The 22683-nt window shown below is 42.5% G+C and overlaps 1 protein-coding gene across 1 annotated transcript in view; it reads left to right on the top strand.

Moving 5' to 3' along the window:
• LOC129780181 (homeobox protein unc-4-like) overlaps positions 1-22683 on the top strand; it is a 124694-nt gene that overhangs the window by 94524 nt on the left and 7487 nt on the right. The window lies entirely within an intron of this gene.

Below are 22683 nucleotides of genomic sequence, written 5' to 3'. Positions count from 1 at the left end.
ACAACAAAGATGGACAGTCGATGTTTCCCGAAATCAAATCAAAGACAAAAACCCGTTGTAGATTGGATCGTCTGGAGGCAAGCGTTTCGAGAGCGATAAGTCTACAACGGCTTTCATAATCGGGCATGTTCGTTGGGTCAGACCACGGTAATGAGCGAAGGGCGTAACGAATGAAGCTGCGTTGCACTCTCTCCATTCGGATTGTTTGGGTTGTGTGAAATGGAGCCCACACACATACCGCATACTCCAAGATACTACGAACTAATGAGCAGTATAGTGTCTTCATGGCGTAGATATCCTGGAAGTTGCTGGTACTACGTCGAACAAATCCTAGGACTGAGAACGCTTTGGTAGTTGTTAGGTTGATGTGTTCGTTGAATCGAAGCTTGTTGTCGATGGTCACACCGAGATCGCGGATGGAAAGAACACACTCCAGGGGTACGGACCCGATTGAGTACATGAATTCGATTCGTGATTGTCGGCGAGAAAATGCGATAGACTTACACTTTTTCACGTTTAGCTCCATACCGTTCTCAACGCACCATTTTTGCAATTCATCAATATCGGCCTGAAGTGCACAGCAATCGAGGTGAGATGCGACGGATCTGTAAATCTTCAGGTCGTCGGCGTAAAGCAGCTTTCGTGATTTCAATCGGAAGCACAGATCGTTCACGAACAGCACGAAAATTAGTGGCCCCAGCACGCTGCCCTGTGGCACACCGGATGTAATTTGGAACACACGAGAATGCGAACCGTTGATATTGACGAACGCCTTACGTTCAGTCAGATAGGAACGCAACCACTCTGTGATCCAGTGAGGGAAACCCAGGTGACGAAGTTTCGTAATGGCGAGGTCGTGAGGTACTTTGTCGAACGCTTTCGAGAAATCGAAATAAATGGCGTCTACTTGTTGCTTTTTCTCAATTTCAGACGATATAAAGCTGGTGAACGCCATGAGGTTTGTTGTGGTTGACCGCTTCTTTACGAATCCATGTTGAAATTCGGAGATAGTTGTTCGGGATGCTGAATAGAGAACGTTATGCACTAATTCCTCTAACACTTTCGCCAGGCAACACAAAATGGAGATACCACGGTAATTTTCCACGAGGTGATTCGAATCTGTTTTAAATATCGGGCAGATAGAAGCTGTCTTCCATAGCTTCGGGAAAACACTGTGACGAAGCGACTTATTGAAAATCGTTGACAGTGGCTTTTTCAGAGACTCCGCACATTCCTTCAGGAACAACGGTGGAAGATTGTCGCTCCCGGGTCCCTTGGAAGCGTCGAGTTTATTCAAAATAGTCCAAATTTCGAATTGCGTTATGTTGAAAAGTGGTAGATTCACATTCAACGTAGGGCAGTCTCTGATGCTGACAGGTGAAAAAGCTGGTGAGTTAGTGCTATACACACTTTCGAAAAAATCAGCGAACAAATTAGCTACACCGTTCGGAGAATCAGCAGTCTTGTCCCTTAACGTCATCTCAGCGGGGAATTGCTTACACCGTTTACGATTGCGAACGTGCATCCAAAAAGCAGAGGGATTTTGCTTCGCGGTCATCTCCAAGTGAGCAATGTAATCACGAAACGATGCAATCTGGCATTCGTTGTACAAGGTTTCAATTGAACGAAGATGATTGCGATTATCATCTGTCCTTACTCGGAAAAAGCGTTTCCGAGATTTTCGAACAACGTTGCGAAGTTGTTGCAGCTCGGATGTCCACCAAGGATGCTTGTGAGAATGCTGTCTGCACCGTCTACGCGGAACTAACTGATCCAAAATTTATACACTTTGTCATAAAATGAACATACCATTTCGTCTGTGTCAAGGCCGTTGAAAATCATGTCCCAGTTAACAGCGGAAATTGCAGTGTTCAGCTCCGCATAGTCGCATCGTCGAAAATCGTATTTGTCAGTGTCGTTCAGGCTTCCAGGAAACTGCATAAGAAAGTCGTCAACATCAATACGAAGAACGAACGGCATGTGGTGGTTGTCGAGTTTGAGGAGAGCTGAAGGCGGTTCAATCAATTCAACGTCACTTGGCTCGTCCACGAATGCTAGATCAAGTATCCGACCATTTGAATTCAACAGGCTATTGATTTGGTGTAAACCCGAAGCAACCAAGGTTTCGATTAGCACGATCTCTTGTTCAGAGGATGCGTTTGATGGCAGCAAACCCTTGACATCGTCGTCTTTCTCCCATATTAGACGAGGTAGATTGTAATCGCCGACTACGACAATCTTGTCAGAATCCGAGATACGTTCGCGAAGCTGTTGAATTGCCTCGGAATGTGCAGAATACAACGACGGTTGCGAGTTGGGTCGGAGGTAAATTCCGCATACGTAGATCGTTGAGTTCAAGAGCTTTATGCGAACGACGGCTTGTTCGAGATTACTGCAGTCTTCCAGAGTAACCGAACTACAATTCATAGAGACTTTAACTGCAATCAAAACTCCCCCGCCGCGTTGAAGGCCGCTGGTGGCAGTACTCCGATCGCATCGAAAAATGCTGTATGTTGAAGCTAGCTCAGCGTTATTGATGTCCGGGCGTAACCATGTTTCTGTGAGTACAACAACATCATAGTCGCAGGACGATAGCTTGAGAAATAGTTCCCGCGTTTTAGTACGGATGCCTCTAACATTTTGGTAGTATATCGTCAAGTATTTAGAGCAAACGTCAGAAGAGCCTGAAGGGGGATTGCGGGTATCGGATGGATTTATATCTATAATGGAACTTGTTGATTGGGCTGGTGTTGCAGCAGATTCGGGGAGGTTGCTCCTGGATCGAGACGCTGCGTAGGTTTCCAAAAATGCCGAACATTACAATCATTGCTGATAAACTCTCGAAATTCTATTCCTTGTGGCCATGTGGCAGGATCCATTGCTTTGGATTTGAGATTCTTAGGAATACTCACTTTGAAAGACACGAATGATAGTGATGATGGCAGTTTTCCTTTTGGAATCAATGATTTCGCAACGATATCCTCTGTTTGCAAGCATTCCTTAGCGAGATTTTGAATGTCGGACTCGGACACTTCAGGTGATATTCTAGTTAAGTACACCTCGAACTTGTCATTGGACCTTGCTGTTGATCCATTGAAGGTGCTGCCTGCGAATTGTCCAGTTCCACGAAAAATCTTTGCTGGCTGATCATTTGGCTCCGAGGCGTCCTCGTCGCGTATGCGCTTAGGGGTGGTGGTGTGGGCCCTAAATTGTAGATAACGTGGAACTGGTGAGAGCGCAGCTGGAGATAATTTGTTGAAGCCCCCTTGAATTTCTTGCTTCAACTCAGCGATTAGACTGGTTTTTATCTCTACCTTCAGCTCGTCAACCACCTTTAGATATGTTTCTCTCAGTTCCAGGTTGGCTGCATTTGTCGACGACATAGCATTTTTAAAGCGAGCGTTCTTCATCAAATCGGTACATCCTTTGCAGAGCCAGAAAACAGCTGAGTTTCCACAAATGTCTTTATAAAACGTTTCAGATAAATGAGCACACTTATAGTGGAAAGCTGCTTTGCAAAAACCGCCGCAAACAACTTCATTCGTGGTCATAGACTTCGCACAGCTATTGCAAATTTCCATCGTAAATTCGAAGCGTCACCCAAGCGTTACAGTGTAACAACGTATTTTTATAGTGGATAAACTGGCAACACTGGTCTTGACAGATATGAAAGTGGCTGTTTCGTGGTGGTTAATACTCACACAGGCTCACGCGAGAGGTAATGATGCTCGGAATGTTTACCTTCTTGTTTTTCGATGGCGAAAATGATGGCAATGAATCGAAGCGGAATGAGAAAAGAATGATCTGGTTGGGACTCTGGCAGGATGTTTCGGGTAACGAAATGAGAACAAGAGCAGCAGCAGGTGGCGTGTATTGTCTCGGTCGGTACAGGTGTACGGGTTTACAGTACAATAATCAGCGGAGCTGTTTTGTTTGTTGTTCGGCGGAGCTGTTTTGTTTGTTGTTCGGCTGAGGTGTTGTTTATATTTCGGCTGAGGTGTTGTTTATATTTCGGCAAAGATGTTGTTTTGATTTCGGCGGTCGAACACACACCACAGAGTTGCAATAACAGTGCAGAAGGAGAGCGGCGAGGTGGGAGGTATTCGGTACGGGCAATGGCGACGGGCTTTTCTCTCAGACCAACACTCTAGCCAGCTCGGAATATGATTGATTCGCTAATCCTACCAGACTGCGGGGTGCAACTAACTATGGTGGCGGAAGATTCAAGCGGTTGTGGATGATATGACGTGGCGCAGAGCAAGTACGGGATGAGAATTTCGATGAAAATGATGATTGTTTGAAGACAACAGAGAAACACAACTACAACACACAACAGAGTTGATGATATTCCCAATATGAAATTTTGCAAGTTCTTACACCCCAGTTCATCGGATTAAGTGAACAAAAATATATTTACCGATTAATTAACCCTTGAAGGGATAAAGGAATGCACTGTGCGGTTGCATTTTCATTCAGAATGGAGGTAATGGTTATCTTTTTTCGGCATGTATTTGTCGCCGTAGCCTACTTTTCACCCCGTCGGGGCCTGTTCTATATCGAATATAAATTGTCACGTAGATATCACCCTTGGACAAACTACGAATGTGACATGATGAAAAATTTAATATTTTTTTGTGACTTTGTGATTTTGATTTGTAAAACATTGGATTTTAACAGGATGGAGCAACAGTGAAGCTCTCCCAATTTGGAATTGTTGGATATATCTCAGAATCTTTTGAAATACAACGTTATTAAAAGAAAATGTTCTATATTGTAAAGGGTGTGTCACATCAAATTGCATCACGGAAAAAACGCTGTAGAAATTCGCCCAGTAGACCGATCCTTTTGAAAATTTTAGACAGTAAAATAAAAACTATTAAACAACTTTTGGCATTTTCTTTTTATTCATACTTCGAGCCCAAGCCCGTATGCTCGCACCTTCCTCTTTACCCCGTCCATAAGGTTCTGTACAACGTCAGGTTGTAGTTTTTTTTGAACAGAAATCCATTTTCTCTTGAAGTCCGCCTCCGATTTGACAACTTTTGGGTTCTTCCGGAGGGCCTGCTTCATAATCGCCCAATATTTCTCTATTGGGCGAAGCTCCGGCGCGTTGGGCGGGTCCAATTCCTTTGGCACGAAGGTGACCCCGTTGGCTTCGTACCACTCCAACACGTCTTTTGAATAGTGGCACGGAGCGAGATCCGGCCAGAAGATGGTCGGGCCCTCGTGCTGCTTGAATAGTGGTAGTAAGCGCTCCTAGGCACTCCTTAAGGTAAACCTGCCCGTTTACCGTGCCGGTCATCACGAAGGGGGCGCTCCGCTTTCCGCAAGAGCAGATCGCTTGCCACACCATGTACTTTTTGGCAAACTTGGATAGTTTCTGCTTGCGAATCTTTTCCGGAACGCTGAATTTGTCCTCTGCGGAGAAGAACAACAGGCCCGGCAGCTGACGAAAGTCCGCTTTGACGTAGGTTTCGTCGTCCATTACCAGGCAATGCGGCTTCGTCAGCATTTCGGTGTACAGCTTCCGGGCTCGCGTCTTCCCCACCATGTTTTGCCTTTCGTCGCGGTTAGGAGCCTTCTGAACCATGTATGTACGCAGGCGCTCCCGCTGCTTGGTCCGCTGGACGAATGAACTTGACAAATTCAGCTTATTGGCGACATCCCGGACCGAACTTCTCGGATCACGTCTAAACTGCTTAACTACGCGCTTGTGATCTTTTTCACTGACGGAGCATCCATTTTTGCCGTTCTTCACCTTCGGGTCGATGGTTAGGTTCTCGAAGTATCGTTTTAGTACTCTGCTGACCGTGGATTGGACGATTCCCAGCATCTTACCGATGTCCCGATGTGACAACTCCGGATTCTCGAAATGAGTGCACAGGATTAATTCACGACGCTCTTTTTCGTTCGACGACATTTTTTCAAATTTACGAAAAATTGACAGTGAAGCATGGTCAACGTTATCTATACACTCTTATCTGATTATAAGCGAAAGCTGAAGATATAATTCCTAAAAATAAAATTTCTACAGCGTTTTTTCCGTGATGCAATTTGATGTGACACACCCTTTATTATAGTTTGAAGTTACAGCGCAGGTTTTGTGATTTTTAATCCATCTTCTCGAATGCAGATTTGAACTTCTTGCTTAAGGGGGGACCTCAGTCTGGAAAATAAAAAAAAAGAATTTCTGTTTTTTTGCATTTTTGGGAAGCTTATACCCTCAGAAATGTTGTCCTAAAGGGATTTTTCGATATTTGATTTCGCTGGAAAGTTACAGCCAAAAGTATGAAGTCACCTCAAGGGATATAGTATTGCTATACGAATTTTGAACGCGTTTTTCTCGAAACCATGTTATTTCAACTGGTGGTATCAATATCTCAGGATCTACTCGACCGATTTTGCTGAATTTTTTTATCAGCATATAAAAATCAATTATCTAAGGCGTTACATAGCCGCTTTTTGATATCTCATTTCTTCGATTTTTTAAAAATCACTATTTAGAGATTTTTCATGAAAAATAACTAATTTTTAACAAAAATGGCCGCCGTTTTGGCAATTTTTCGAACTACAAAAACCCCTATGTAACGCTTTAGGTATTGTCCTAAAGATTCAAAATATTCATTGGAATTTGTTCTACGACACCCCGTTGCTTCAGAACCGACATCACCAGCAAGGTACCGATTTTCAGATAGCATCTACGTATCTAGCTGTCAACAGCGTCATAATCATTATTCGTGCACTCACAAAATGGAAAATACATCTTCAAATATACCTTAAACAATAACCAAAATACAAGAACACTTCACTTTATTCGTAACATCTGAAAAAAATTCACGAAAATTCATTATTTTCCGACCTTCCAGACAGGGGTCCCCCCTTAATACGTGTCATTAACCTATATTAGGCAAAGCGTTCAAAAAATTAAACAGCAGTTATGATAATTTTTCATGGCTTTGGAAAGTAACCATATGGTAAGCTAACGGCATCAACTGATAGCTTAGTTTGTTAACCACCACCTACTATCAATTTCATTCAATTTTGTATAACTTTATTGGGCATTCAATTCGGTTTCAAGAAGCTTATGCGGAAAGTAAACAACTCAACATAACTTCACAAAAAAGCAAAACCCAATAGATTGCAAAAATGATGAAACTTTTCAACAGTACTACTTTAATGAATGAACACACATTGTGATGTAAATCCATTGGATTGAACCTCCTACAGGAACAAAAATGTAGGTTTTGGCCAATGTTTTTTTTCGGCGATTTTATCCATTGAAATAGAATTTTTAGCCATTTCCAACTCTTCTTCAGTTCAGCTTTGATGATGCCCTATAAATTTCGATTGTGTGGAATTCCCACCAGATTTGGGTGGTTCATCTCTTACTGGGCCAAATAGTTCACGCTTGAAAACAGGACACGCAAGCCGAAAACGGTTATTCCAAAAGTTGCCTACTTTCTTAATGCAGAATGAATACACGATATTTGTTGTTAAAGATGGATTAATTAAGTTATAAAAGAACCGTTTTATTCTGTAACCATCCTCAATCTCTCAACAAGCCTCATTATGTCCTTTTTTCCAAATTGTTGAAGCTTATTGTCAAAATATTGATCTAACGAATGCATTAAAAAATGGTCAAATTTCGGATGTCGATAAAAAAAACTACAAAACTCCTCAAATCCTACGTCTATAAACTACAAAATGCATCGATGGCCTTATCAGTTGATTTCCAGCAGCCTTGGTGAAAACTGTGAAACACAACATCCGATACCCCACAGCGCGAAGAAATTGGACATGCTGAGGCATTTCTTGTTCTGTTCTTGTTCTCGGCTTGTGTTGATAGCAGACATTCAAAACATCCAAAACGTCCTGGCGAGAACGTCGAAAAGAAGCGTGGTTCTGATCGTTCAACAGTGCTAAGCAACCGTAAAGTGCAGTAGCAGCTAGGGAGGAAGACCGACGGCAACGAGCATCGTCCCACACCTTGGAAGGCAGTCCGGAGCAACCTGTCAAAATATGAACAAGATCATTTATACGGAAGCTTCAGTCTAGGCTGGCCGTGTCTGAGCTGCAGGCAATCACCCAGAAAGAGCGGCTGACAACAAATCACTGGAGAAAGACCAGCTGAAGATAGATGTTGTACCGAAAACTGCCAACCCTCCCAAAGGCCCCCAGCTGCGACCTATATAAAATTGCTGGGCGAACCACAAGCGGAGGATCTACTCCAATAAGTTTGTGGTCAAACAGAGAAGCAGCTAATCGACAAGGTCACGAAAGATCTGAAGAACATGCTGACAAATATCTTCTCATCGATCATGGCTCTGGTTCCGATCAACTACCATAAGGATGCCCGGCAGGGCGTTGAATATTTTTTTAGAAGGCTCAATGAATGTAACATTCAAGGAAAATTTGGTCCATGGAATTCTTCTTCTTCTTCAATGGCACTAACGTTCCTAGAGGAACTTCGCCGTCTCAACGTAGTATTACTTGCGTCATTTTTATTAGTACTTAGTTGAGATTTCTATGCCAAATAACACGCCTTGAATGCATTCTGAGTGGCAAGCTCTAGAATACGCGTGATCACAGTGCCAGTCGAAGGAAATTTCTTTGACGATTCCCCCGACCAGAACGGGAATCGAACCCGAACACCCGACATGTTAGTTATGACGCTAACCACTCGGCCAAGGGAGCACTCCATGGAATTATAATTTGTAGTTTTTCATCGCTAACCGAAAATTTGTCTATTTTGTAATGCATACGTTAGGTGCGTTCGGGTTAGGTTTTTACTCCGTTTGTGGATTTGAACAATATATCATTGACCTGAATTTTTAAAGGAGAGTCAAAAAAGGTCAACTGGCGTGTGCATTAAAAAAATCAACTTTTTTCGGATGGTGATAAAAAAACTAAGACAGATGATGGTAATTATATTAGCTTACTTGCAAAAAAAAAATTCTACGCCCTTGCGAGCGGCCTTCATGGCGAACGAAAACATGCTTGTATGTTTTTGTATTTGAGTTCTTTCTTCGTTTTATTTATCAATTCCTTCTCAGTGTTCGCGACAAAATTGTTGGAGTAGATCTTACGCTCCAGGTTTGCCTATAAATTCTCGATGGAACGCAGCTGGGGAACGTTGGGCGGGTTCGCCGACTTGGGTACCACATCGCTGCACCTCCTCTAACGATCGCTTCGAGTAGTGGGTCGACCCAAGATCCGGCCAAATCACCGCGTCTTCGCCCTTCGGCACTTCGTACTATAAGTTTCCCCGTTCACGGCACGTCTGGAGCTAAAGAAGAGCTGCTTTGACATCCCCTTCTCACCCGTCAGCCACAGCAGACCTTCTTGAGGAAGTTGGTGTGTGGGATAAAATTCACGTCGGAGCTCACTTCCTTCGGAGAGGAAGTAAAATACAAGGGCACTTCGTATTTTACTTCCTTGCCATCCAGCCAGTCCTTGCCATCCAGGGTGAGAGAGGTTTCGTCGTCCATCATCACCGCCACGTCGCGATTCGCCGGGAAAATCGACTTGGCCGTCTTATTCAGCCGCTGTCGCTGCGTCGTTACCTCCAGCACCGAGACCAGTGGACGGGATTTCTGGACTTCCGGCGGGGTATCGTTCTTTGGACGCGCACACTTTTGAACGGTTCACCGTTTTTGCCTTCACGGTTAGAGTTCGACTGGTAGAGCTGTCAATTTTTTTCTGCTGACTCATGAATTACTATGATTGATGCTGCCATTTACCTGAATTTTTCAAAGAAAAGGAACAAGTGATAATCGGACCAAAGTCGGTGGATACGGAGGATGAGGTAGAACGTCCAAATCAAACTGTAAAAATTTTTGCCTTACGCCCAACGCAACATGCGGTCTTGTGTTGTCGTGATGAAAAACGAAGCCTCTTTTCAATTGATCCAGTTGGATGAAAAATTTGTCAGCATTCATTGTTTCACCTTGAGGAAGGAGCTCGCAGTACACTACACCATTCCAGTCCCACCAAATTTACAAAAGAGCTTTCTTCGGATGAAAAGCTTTACCACAGTTGAAGGTCTATTTTCCTTAGAACAAGTGTGTTTTCGATGCACATTTTGGTATAACATTTTGGTAAATTCAAGCCTGGTCTCCAGAGACAAGACTTTTCGAGGAAGTACTCTTTCATGTCGCTGGAGAAACAAAGCACTCATAGAGATGCGGTTCATAAGACCGATCTCCATCAACAGGTGTAGAACCCAAACTTTATATCGATTCGCATATCCCATATTGATTAAATGCTTATGCACCGTTGTCTACGGAATATTAGTGGCATCCACTATCTCACTCACACTATATCGCGGATTTTCAGTGACCACGAACTTGTTAATGTCCGTGCCCGGCATTGCACGGTCGCCATCTTTCAACTCGAAATTGCCAGCTCTAAAACTATTAATCTAATTGCGGACGGTCCTTATAGTCGTAGTACCACTTTTTCACCAACTAAACGTTCTTTGAAAGAGCTCTGGGCGACTGAAGCCGATGCCATAAACGGATAAGAGATAAGCCTGCATGTTTATATAAACACAACCTATTAGAGTCACTCATTGTGTGACGTGGAAGACACTTATGGGACAACCTAATATGATAAAAAAGACATGCTTTTTGAGCAATTACTAAATGAATAAAACTATACAATTAAATATTTTTAGATGTATCTGTTTTGTCTCTTAGATTAGCCTTCCATTTTTCTATTTATTTTTTTAATTTTATTGTCGTCAATCTAAATTGTAGACCGATACATTCTTAATACTACTTAAAACTACTTATTTAAAACTAAAAATCTAAAGAGAGCTGGCTGGATAATTTATTCGTTTAATTTAAAAGACGATTTTAACAAGTTACAGAATCAATTTTTTTTAAATTTATTTATTTCGTCAAACCAGCGTAGACTAAATATGCTGCCCAAATATTACAGTGAAATTTAACGATATCTTATGCTATTCAGATAGTCTTTGAGCATTGATCTTGACATGGTTACATCAATTGTTTCACTGTGTTCGTTACAGAGGCTCAACATACGATTAATAGGACTATATTTGGCATAATTCGTTCTTCGATAATCTATGTAAAAAATGTTAGGGTTCCTCAGGTTCCTAATCGGTGCGTAAAAAATCAGGTTTCCTAATATTTCTTCTGAGTCCACTCGTTGTGATATGATATCAATAATAAATAGAATCATGGCAGAGTTCCGACGTTCTTTTAGGCTTTTAATATTGATTAGCATACAGCGTGCTTCATATGGAGATAGATGATATGAAGACCAGTCTAGTTTACGAAGTGCAAATAACAAAAATTGTTTTTGTACAGATTCAATTCTGTCTTCGTGTGAAGTTATGTAGGGGGACCATACAATACTACAGTATTCGAGAATTGATCTGACGTATGTAATATACAATGTTTTTATTGTGTACGGATCGTGGAAATGGTAACTAAAGTGTTTAATGAAGCTCAACATATTATTTTCATTTTCATTTTCATTTTTCATTTTATTTATTATATCAACAGGCCTTTACATTAGTGCCCTAATGATATCTAAATCTAATTTAAATCTAAGTCTAAATGAAGATTTTATTAATGTCTAAGAACTACGAGGAACATTTTTTTGAGAGTTGAGCGAGACAGGTGAAAATCGAACGATGAAAAACATCGGTTTAGCACTCGACACATACTCGCTACGGGCTCGTTGTGCCCGTAATTTGTGCAGGAGTGAGGGAGACGAATAAAAGTGTAGTAGCGTAGGTTTCGATAGCAAATGTTTTTTTTTTTTTTTTATTAAATCGTTTATTTTTACAGGCTCAGTTACATAAGTTTAAAGGAGCCAAACTCCTATTTGTATAGTTACAAGTATATATAAACATTTTTTATTAATTCTAATGTTAATGAAGTAGAGAACCGATTACTCGCGGCTTGCTCGAGTTTAGAAGGGTGACATTTTGTTTCAGGAAAAGGATGGGATATAAGGATATGTTGACAATGTTCACACTCACATTCGCACTCACATTCATCATACTCAATTCTTAAGCCTATCTTATATCTAACATGTATTTACATTTCACCTTATTCTATTGTTAGTAAGAAGGGATTTGATTTCTCGCGAAGGGAAAGGAAAAGGAGAATATAAGGATATAAGGACAATCACACACGAAGATTGATAGCTTTTAGGAAGACATATATTTGGGACATGTAATCAAGGTCTAAACCAGCTAACACATCTCTCACCGGCACATTGGGCTGCCTTCCTCTAGCCCGAAGAGAGTTTTCTAAATTCGATCTGGCAACAAGATACTCCTCGCACGACCAAACAACGTGTTCGATGTCGTGGTAACCTTGGCCACAAGCACAGTTATTGCCATCGGCAAGATTAAAACGAAAGAGTAGCGCGTCTAACGAACAGTGATTGGACATGAGTCGAGAGAAGGTGCGAATAAAGTCCCGACTTAAGTCCAGACTTTTGAACCATGGTTTGAGGCTAACCTTAGGGATAATCGAGTGAAACCACCGGCCCAATTCATCTTCGTTCCATGCCAGTTAGCGATGGTATTTTTACGGACTAAAGAATAAAATTCATTGAAAGCGATTTGACGCTGATAAATATCGCCTTCAATTGCACCTACCTTTGCCAATGAGTCAGCCCTCTCGTTACCCGGAATTGAGCAATGTGAAGGGACCCAGACAAAGGTAATGACATAACAGCGTCTGGATAAAGCACTCAAAATTTCTCGTATTCTCTCAAGGAAGTACGGCGAGTGCTTTTCCGGCCTCACTGAACGGATAGCTTCGACAGAGCTAAGACTATCCGTTACAATGTAATAGTGTTCAACAGGTCGTGAGGCGACGCTGTCCAGCGCCCAATGTATTGCTGCCAATTCAGCAATATACACAGAGCAAGGATTCTGAAGACTGTGGGAGGTGCTAAAAATTTCGTTGAACACTCCAAATCCTGTGGACTCATTCATAGAGGAACCATCAGTAAAGTACATATTATCACAATTGACACGCCCATACTTTGCATTGAAGATCGTAGGAATGATCCCCGATCGATGATAATCTGGAATTCCATGGATTTTCTCCTTCATGAACAGATCAAAATGTACAGAGGAATTGATGTAGTCAGGAAAACAAACACGGTTGGGAGTATACGAAGAAGGATCAACCTGCATGGAGATGAATTCATGATATGAGCTCATGAATCCTGAATGAAAATTTAGCTCGATAAGCTGCTCAAAATTTCCGATCACCAATGGGTTCATAACCTTACACCGGATGAGGAACCGAAGAGATAATAAATTGAAGCGATCTTTTAGTGGGAGTACGCCTGCCAAAACCTCGAGACTCATGGTATGCGTTGAGGGCATACATCCCAACGCAATACGGAGACAAAGATACTGAATTCGCTCGAGTTTAATTAAGTGTGTTTTGGCAGCTGATTGAAAACAGAAACTGCCATACTCCATCACTGAGAGAATAGTTGTTCGATACAACATTATAAGATCTTCGGGATGGGCTCCCCACCAGGTGCCGGTAATTGTACGGAGAAAGTTTATTCTTTGTTGGCATTTTTTACTCAGATACCTAATATGGGCCCCCCAAGTACATTTGGAGTCGAACCAGACCCCAAGATACTTGAATGACATAGCATGAGTGATCGGTTTACCCAAAAGTTGAAGCTTTGGTTTTGCAGGTCTATGCTTCCTAGAAAAAACCACCATCTCTGTTTTCTCCGTGGAGAATTCGATCCCTAGCCCAATGGCCCAGGTTGAAAAATTGTTCAAAGTATCTTGTAAGGGTCCTTGCAGGTCGGTTTCGTTTGATCCTACGACAGACACCACTCCGTCATCTGCAAGTTGTCTTAGGCTGCAATTTTGTGTAAGACAATTGTCGATGTCGCTTACATAGAAGTTGTACAAAAGGGGGCTTAAACATGAGCCCTGGGGGAGGCCCATGTAGGAGACCCGATTTACTGTCGAATCCCCGTGAGAAAAATTCAACTGTTTCTCACAAAGCAAGTTATATAACATATTATTCAACAGAGGCGGCAGACCCCGAGAGTGTAATTTGTCTGACAAAACCTCTATTGAAACAGAATCAAAGGCCCCCTTTATGTCCAAGAATACTGAAGCCATTTGTTTTTTTTCGGCGTAAGCCATTTGAATTTCTGAAGAAAGCAACGCAAGACAATCATTCGTCTCCTTGCCCCTGCGGAACCCATATTGTGTATCTGAGAGTAAGCCATTCGTTTCAACCCAATGATCAAGGCGAAACAAGATCATTTTCTCCAACAATTTCCGTATACAAGACAGCATTGCTATTGGGCGGTACGAATTGAAGTCGGACGCGGGTTTTCCGGGTTTTTGAATAGCTATAATTCGCACTTGTCTCCAATCATCTGGAACAATATTATGCTCCAGAAACCGATTGAATAAATTCAACAAGCGATGTTTCGCCACATCAGGGAGGTTTTTTAACAAGTTGAACTTAATTCTATCCGTTCCTGGAGCAGAATTGTTACATGAAAGGAGAGCAAGAGAGAATTCTACCATCGAAAACTCAGAATCAAGATCGCACCTATCTTGTGGTATATCTCGAACAATTTTCTGCACGGGAGCGGAATCGGGACAAACCTTCCGTGCAAAATTAAAAATCCATCGATGTGAATATTCTTCGCTTTCATTCGTTGAAGAGCGATTTCTCATGTTTCGAGCCACTTTCCATAATTTTTTCATTGACGTTTCTCGTGACAAACCTCCCACGAAATTTCGCCAATAAGCACGTTTTTTCCCTTTGATCAAGTTTTTGAATTGATTTTCAAGGTCCAAATACGTTTGAAAATTCTCAATGGTTCCACGTTTCCGAAAAGCTTTAAATGCGTTCGATTTATCCTGATAAAGCTTGGAACATTGGCTATCCCACCATGGATTGGGAGGCCTTTGACGAAAAGTGGAGCCTGGGATGGGTTTCGTTTGAGCGCGAACCGCGCTGTCATAGATCAAACGAGAAATGAAGTTATACTCCTCCAATGGAGGCAAACCATCTCTGGAATTGATGGCTAGAGCAATTACGTCCGAATATTTTTTCCAGTCAATGTGTCTTGTGAGGTCATATGCCATGTTTATAGATTCAGAAGAATTCGAACCAATGGTGATGGAAATTTTGATTGGCAAGTGGTCACTGCCGTTGGGGTCCTGGATTACATTCCACTTGCAATCTAACGATAGTGAATTCGAGCAAAGCGAGAGGTCAAGAGCACTTGGGTTAGCAGGAGGTTTAGGTACACGTGTTGTTTCCCCAGTGTTCAAAACGGTCATATTGAAGCTGTTACAAAGGTCATATATCAACAATGAACGATTGTCGTCGTACTGTTCCCCCCAGGCAGTTCCGTGAGAGTTGAAGTCTCCCAAGATCAATCGTGGCTCAGGAAGGAGTGAGCACATGTCAACAAGTTGATTGCGGCTAACCGCAGCTCTCGGAGGCCAATACAAGCTGACAATACAGAGGTCTTTGCCTCTGATGTTTGCATGACAAGCAACAGCTTCGATCCCTCCAATAGGTGGAAGGTCAATTCGAAAAAATGAGTGGCACTTATTGATACCCAATAGCACCCCTCCGTATCTGTCATCACGGTCCAAGCGTATGATATTAAAATTGTGGAAAGAGAGATCATCTCGCGAAGAAAGCCAAGTTTCGGACAGAGCAAAAACATCACAATTGAACTTATGAATTAAAAATTTGAATGTATCCAATTTAGGGATAAGACTACGACAATTCCACTGTAAAACAGTGATATCTCCGACCTCTCTATTTAAATTAGACATCAAGAGAGATAATCATTGCAAGGAGGGGCCATGTTTGCATCAATTGTTGCAAAATTGTCTTTAATACTGGAAGCATTGAAATGACAATGGTTCTGATGGAGTCGGAAACATTAAAACACTTGAAGATTTGGTCCAAAAGGTCAGACAACTTTATAAATCCCGATTGGGAAGTTGAACTGGACGGAAAAACAGGGACAGTTGGGGTTTTTGATGTCCCCTCGAGTGCTGGGCCATTCGAAGGTGAATTATTCCCACGGAAACCAGGAGGAACCTGATTTTGCTTGTCCGCTGCACTCGATTTTTTAGGCATGCTAACAGGGGGTATCACCGGAGGGGCTTGTCCTTGAACTTTGGGAGTGGTCACATTTTTGCGCCGGGGATTCCCTTGGAAAATGAACGGTGTGCCCCCGTTAGCTGTGTCCGCTTCTATTTCGTCAACGGGCAACGTGGCGAAGACATTTTGTGTGTTGATTGGTTGTTGTTGTTGGGCCAGTGGAGAAGCGCCCTTTAAAATATCCGCAAAAGTGCGTTTCGAGCGTTCCTTCAAAGAGCGCTTCTGTTTCTCCCAGCGACTCTTGTAAGTTTCACAAACTGAGAGCTCGTGTGGGGATCCCCCGCAATATGGACATTTATGCTCAGTCGCACTGCAGGATTTCCCCTCATGTTGCTCTCCGCAAGTGGCACAGCGCTCCTTGTTGGCACAATAATCTGAAGTGTGACCAACTGACTTGCATTTTTGGCAAGTCATGGGCTTTGGCACGAAGAGTCGCACAGGCAATCTCAATTTGCCCACCATGACGTAGTCAGGTAGAGCGGAACCAGCAAAAGTTACTCGAAACGAATCTGACGGCGTGAATTTAGTTTTTCCCTCTTCTTGGGATACTTTTCCTAGTTGGCGGCTGTCCAAAATTTTAACACCCACCAACGGGAGTCTTTTAAATTTACCAACTCCTTCTTTTATCATTTCGCACGTCAGACCAGTTTCAGTTACCACCCCCGAGATTTCTACGTCATGGGAGGGCACGTAGACGCGATACTCTAGGGAGAATCTCTCGTCGATCACAATTGCATTCGCGTGTTTCCGATCACTCACGACAACACGCAGTTTGTTCGGTCTAACCTTAGAGATTTCGACCACGGAGGAATATAATCTTGCCAGATCTTTCGAAACCTGAATGACATTAATTGCCTTTCCTTTTGGTTTAGGCCGGAAAAAAACAACCCATGGACCAGCTCCAAGTGCATCGTCTGGATAGACCTTGACACGAGGAGAGGAAACAACTGAGGGGGAGGACGAGGTCGATTGTTGAACGGGAGCGGTATCAGTAGGGCTGGGAGGCAAGTTCGGTAGTAGAGCGGAAGCGGGAGCGGGAGATTGAGGGGGCGAAGAGGAAAAGTTTGCCAATTTTCTTGAGGGGGGCTTGTTAAGGTAGATTACCTCTTTCTCTGAAGAGACATCTTCTGAGGGGGGAACGCGTTTAAGCGACTTCCCAGCCCCCGTTGTAGCTAGTGAGGAGGAAACAGTAGTTTCAATCTCCATGTCAACTTGACCTTCTGCCATTACGGCAGATATAAAATAATATAATTCTTATTTTTTTTGTATTTCTAAACCTAATATATATTATACCTAAATCGCACACCAATGCGAATGAAATGAAGCGGTGTCTCAATCGAACCGCGTGGCAATCGCTCGGCACAGATGCAACGGTATATCGCACCACAACACGATGATGGAATCGATGACGATGCTAAAGCACACACAGCGATGATACGGCACACGCACCGCGTCCGCCGTGGAGGACTTCTTCCTCACGCTGGTAGTGATTGCTGCTCTCCTCACTCGCGCAATAAAGAGAACCCCGTTAGGGCTTTCGCTTCACCAGCCACGAACTGATAACGGTATAATCTCCACTTTATAATAGACGCGAACAAATTTGCGACCGATGTCTTCGGACTGCGCGAGCTGAATGATAGCAAATGTTGAAATTGATCGTTTGAAGAAGGTCGGGACAGTCGATATTCGTGAGAATCAGATCCGATATAAAAGTAGCCTTAGCTACGTCTCTACGTACGCTCAGTAGATCAAGTCCAATTAATTTACAGCGGTTCTCGTAGTGAGGAAGATTTGAGGGATCATTCCAGGGCAGATTACGTAAAGCGAAACGAACAAATTTACGCTGAATCGCTTCGATGCGCTGAATACCGTTTTGATAGTAAGGCGACCATGTTATGCAAGCATACTCGAGAATTGAGCGAACCAACGCACAATAGAGTGCATTGATGCAATAAACGTCTTTGAATTGTTTCGTGACACGAAAAATGAATCCGAGAGTTCTAGAAGCTTTGGCGGTGACGTAAGATATATGATCCTTGAATGTGAGTTTACTGTCAATGATGACTCCTAGATCTTTGATTGCTACTACACGGCTTAAAATCACACTGCGCAATTTATATTCATAAACGACAGATGAACGTTTCCTCGAGAAGGATATAATGGAACATTTTTCAGGATTCAAAACCATTCTATTGTTATCACACCATTCAGCGAAAATGTCAAGCTGCTGCTGCAGGTACACTGCGTCATTAAGACAATTGACGGGCCAAAACAACTTGAAGTCATCGGCGTAAGAGAGTTTGTGGCACTCCAAGCAAAAGTTAACGTCGTTCAGGTACAGAAGAAAAATGTAAGGGCCAAGATGACTACCTTGAGGAACACCCGATGATACTGGAAACGGAGAAGATACAGTGTCACCTATTTTCACTGACATCACACGGCCAGTCAGGTATGAACGTAACCAGTTCAAGAAGTTGCCGTGGAATCCGAGACGTCGGAGTTTAGCGACCGCTATTTCGTGGTTTATTTTATCAAACGCAGCTGAGAAATCTGTATAAATTGCATCAATTTGTTGACGTGACTGTAGAGAGCGAGCGATGAATGAGGTGTACAGTACCAGATTTGTTGAGGTAGATCGCTTGGGAAAGAAACCATGTTGTTGATGTGAGATGTAACTACTGCATGCATGGGAGATGAATTCCAAAACTATGAGTTCAAATAACTTAGACACCGAACAAAGGCTGGCGATTCCTCTGTAATTCTTGACATTTTTCCTGCAGCCTTTTTTGAATACTGGAAAAACGAAAGAATTTTTCCATGCTTTTGGAAAATTTCCACATTCCAGTGATCGAGAAAATAGCGAACTTAGTGGCGACGATAGACTACCAGAGCACTTCTTCAACACAATGGAGGGGATACCATCTGGCCCCGGATTTGTAGAATTTTTTATTTCGCGACAAGCTAATTGTACTCTGCTAGGGCTAATGGTAGTGAGGGCGCAGACAGATGGCAGATGAGGTACATTTCTTGTTGCTTTGAAAACTTAATCGTTGTTGAGATTTTCGCTAACGAAAACACTGCTAAATTGTTCCCGAAACAGCGCACATATGCTTTCTCTGTTTGAGGCCTCAACATTTTTGTGTGTCATCACAGAAGGTAGTCCGAGATCCTTTCGCTGTTTATCTACATATTTCCAGAATTCCTTTGGACTGAGTCGTAGATTACTTTGAACGCGAGTCAAATTAGCACCAAATAAAATGTTGTTCAACCACTTGTAATTTTTGTTGGCGACAGAGTAGCGTTTTCTCCAAAAATCAGTTCGGTATTTTGAATATTTTTTCAAAGTAAGTCGTTTCTCTCTTCGAATACGCTTCAAATGATAGTTTGTCCATGGAGGATGAGGATGATCCTTAATAGTTTTCTTCGGAACAAACTGGTCAATTGCATAAAGAAGTACATGCGACAAGGACATTGCGGCTCCATCGATGTCGCGGTCGTTCAGAATGTCACTCCAGTCGATAGTTGAGAAGAAACGATTCATCATTGCGAAGTTTGATTTACGATAATTATAATATGTTGATTCGATTATGTCTGTAAAAACGAGCGGTGACGATTCATGTAATGAAACCAGCAGTGGTGGGTGATGATGACACAATTTAACAAGAGTAGATGGAGCTGAAGTTATTGTTGTATTGTGGACCATCTCTAAATTTACGAAGCATAGATCGAGAATGCGGTTGTTGTTGTTGTATATTCCGTTCTGATATAAACCAGCAGTACTATAACTGTCCAGTAGACGTTCTGTCATACGATGCATAGAAGAACGCGAGGAATTAGGATAAAAGTAGTTGGATGTATTTTTGATCCAACTGATACCAGGAAGATTGAAGTCTCCGAGGAGCAAGATGTTGTCATTCAGTTTTGTTTGATTCATTATCCACATAACCGAAGAAATGTGTTTGTCTATCACGGCTGGGTCATTTACACGGTCCGGAGGAATATAGGCAATGCCAATATAAGTAGTGTGGTTATAAAACGTCACAGCAACCCAAATCTGCTCCACACTTTGGCCATCTAGAGGAAGTAGTTCACGTGAGATGTATTTCGATCTAATAGCCAACAAAACACCTCCAGTTTGGTGAGTTTGGAACTATTCGCAGCTGATCGATCTAGACGATAGACTATGTAAGAAGAATCGAACAATTGTTGTGACAATGTGTTGATATTGAGCCACGTTTCAGTAAAGGCATATACATGGTATGTAGCATCAGAACATGCTAGATAATAATCAGTGATGCAGGTATTCATTCCGCCGACATTTTGATAATAAATTAAAATATTATGATCTATACAAGCGACACTCGGACTTGATGACGAGGTTATGGAGCGCTTATTCTCTGAACAAGTTACGCTGGATCCCTGTTCACCATTAGGGCAGAGGTTGTGGGGTTGCATAAAAAATAACCATGAGCGTTATCAGAATCTTGTTAGGCGGCTGCTCGACGTTGTTGGTTTGAGATTGATGCAATACGGTGAGGTGAGGTTTGTTGCACATTTTGAATTGTAGTCGGATTACGAATTACGAAAGTAGTGATCGATATTCCAACAGGCCAAAAGTTCTGAGATGTAATCACCTTCTCAATAATCTCAGGAACACCCAATTTGAATGAAATGAAAGACAATGGAACATTATCTTCCCTATTCTGACGAACCAGCTTGTGACACCGAATAATCGAAGGATCACAACCGCATTTCTTAGAAATGAATTGAATTATGTTATCCGAGGATTCGGAAGGTAGGAACCGGGTGAGATAAAACCAATTCAATCGTTTTGTGATCGGTGCAACGGAGAGTGTAGGAAGAGTAATCGTAGACATGTTATTCCTATTCACATTTTGGTTGTCCCTAGCATTACCTGCATTTGCAATTAATAGTGGTGACCGACGAGCGTTGCTCTCTAATCTCACAGCCAGTGCGTTGTCGTTTAATGTAACATTGGAGCTTATCGTAGCGACGTCGACAGCAGATGGTCCAATCGGCATTATCGAACGAATGGCGGTTCGGTTGGACGAGATGACATCCTTTGGCGATGAACGGTGAACATACGTTGCAGTTGGAACATTAGATCGTGACGAACAAGCTGTAGTTTTGTTGATCATATCGTAGACAGTCGTAACACCTGATATCGGTTGAGAATAGGTGAGAGGTGTAGTATCAAGTCCAGCTTCGACTGGACATATACTATGTAGAACGTTACCTGTGAAACCAGTGGATGTAGCCAGCACAGGTGAGGGGATGAGCGAAGATGAACGGTGAACATATGTTGATGTTGCAGTAGAGTTAATCGATCGTTTAGAACCAGCTGTAGTGTCGTTGTGCATATCACTGGAGGTTGTAGCAGTAGTTGAGATTACAGGGTCCAAAACAGAAGTTGACGGCAGTGAAGGCGGTGGTATTGCGGTTGCAACTGAACCAGAAACGACTGGAGTAACTTCGACTGTGTCCATGAGATCCGAAGTGTCAACTGAAGCATCAGTGCGCAGTCTTTTCTCCGTACGAGTAGCTATGAGTTGCGGTGATGACCCACTGCTGGTGCGATTGCGCTTATTATTGTTTCCCGAAACCGAATCGGCAGCAAACGATTCAAACACGTTAGTGAATTCGAATTGTAGATTGTCGATCACTTCGTCGAACGCGTTTTTATCAATCGTGACGTTGGTATGAGGAGAGCGGTTACAGCAACTGTGTCGTGGAAGATTTTCACCATATGCGCGGCATAATGAACGAGTTACGTCGATTTGAGCTCCGACTAGTTTCATTATCGACGTTAAGCGAGAGAAAATCATGCTCAGCATTGGGCTTCGTTGTTCAACGCAAGCTGCCAAATCCCGACATTGAGGACATAACCAAACAGCACCGATGCAATCTCGGATGATTTTCTGCTGGTTGCCCGAGATTCCAGCGCATTTCAAGTGGAATGTTTTACCACACTTCCAGCAACTAATTTTGCCACTACGATTGGATGTAGTAAAGCACGGGTTAGCATCACATTTCTTCATGGTGAATGCTGACACAAAACGAAGGTGATAAAACACACTGCGGAAACAAAGCGATACACAGCAGTTTGTTGTGGTGAACACAAAGATGTCTTGGCTCAGTTCCACTCAGTATAGCGCGATTGTACCACAAAAATCGGAATAAAAGGCTTTCTGCTCACAGATTTATGTATGTCCAGTTATCAACATGAGCATGAGCGATTAGTTAATTGTACTGCGTGGAATTTATTACGTTTTAGATGGTTTTACACGATTAAAATGAAGAAATTGGGGAGCACTAGCAAAATTAAGCTGATCACAAAGATACTTTTTGCATCATTTGCTCTATGGATGATTGTATTATAATGATCCACGAAGGTTAGTTTCGAATCTAAGATCACACCTAAATCTCTTACTCGTTGACATCTACTGATGGGTTGATTACCCAGTATAACACCATTGTTCAATGGTGTTCT

The sequence above is a fragment of the Toxorhynchites rutilus genome, chromosome 3, assembly GCF_029784135.1.
Source record: "Toxorhynchites rutilus septentrionalis strain SRP chromosome 3, ASM2978413v1, whole genome shotgun sequence".
In the NCBI taxonomy this organism is placed as follows: Eukaryota; Metazoa; Arthropoda; class Insecta; order Diptera; family Culicidae; genus Toxorhynchites; species Toxorhynchites rutilus.
Note: the sequence above shows the minus strand (reverse complement) of the source record. Positions and strands in the feature narration are given on the sequence as shown.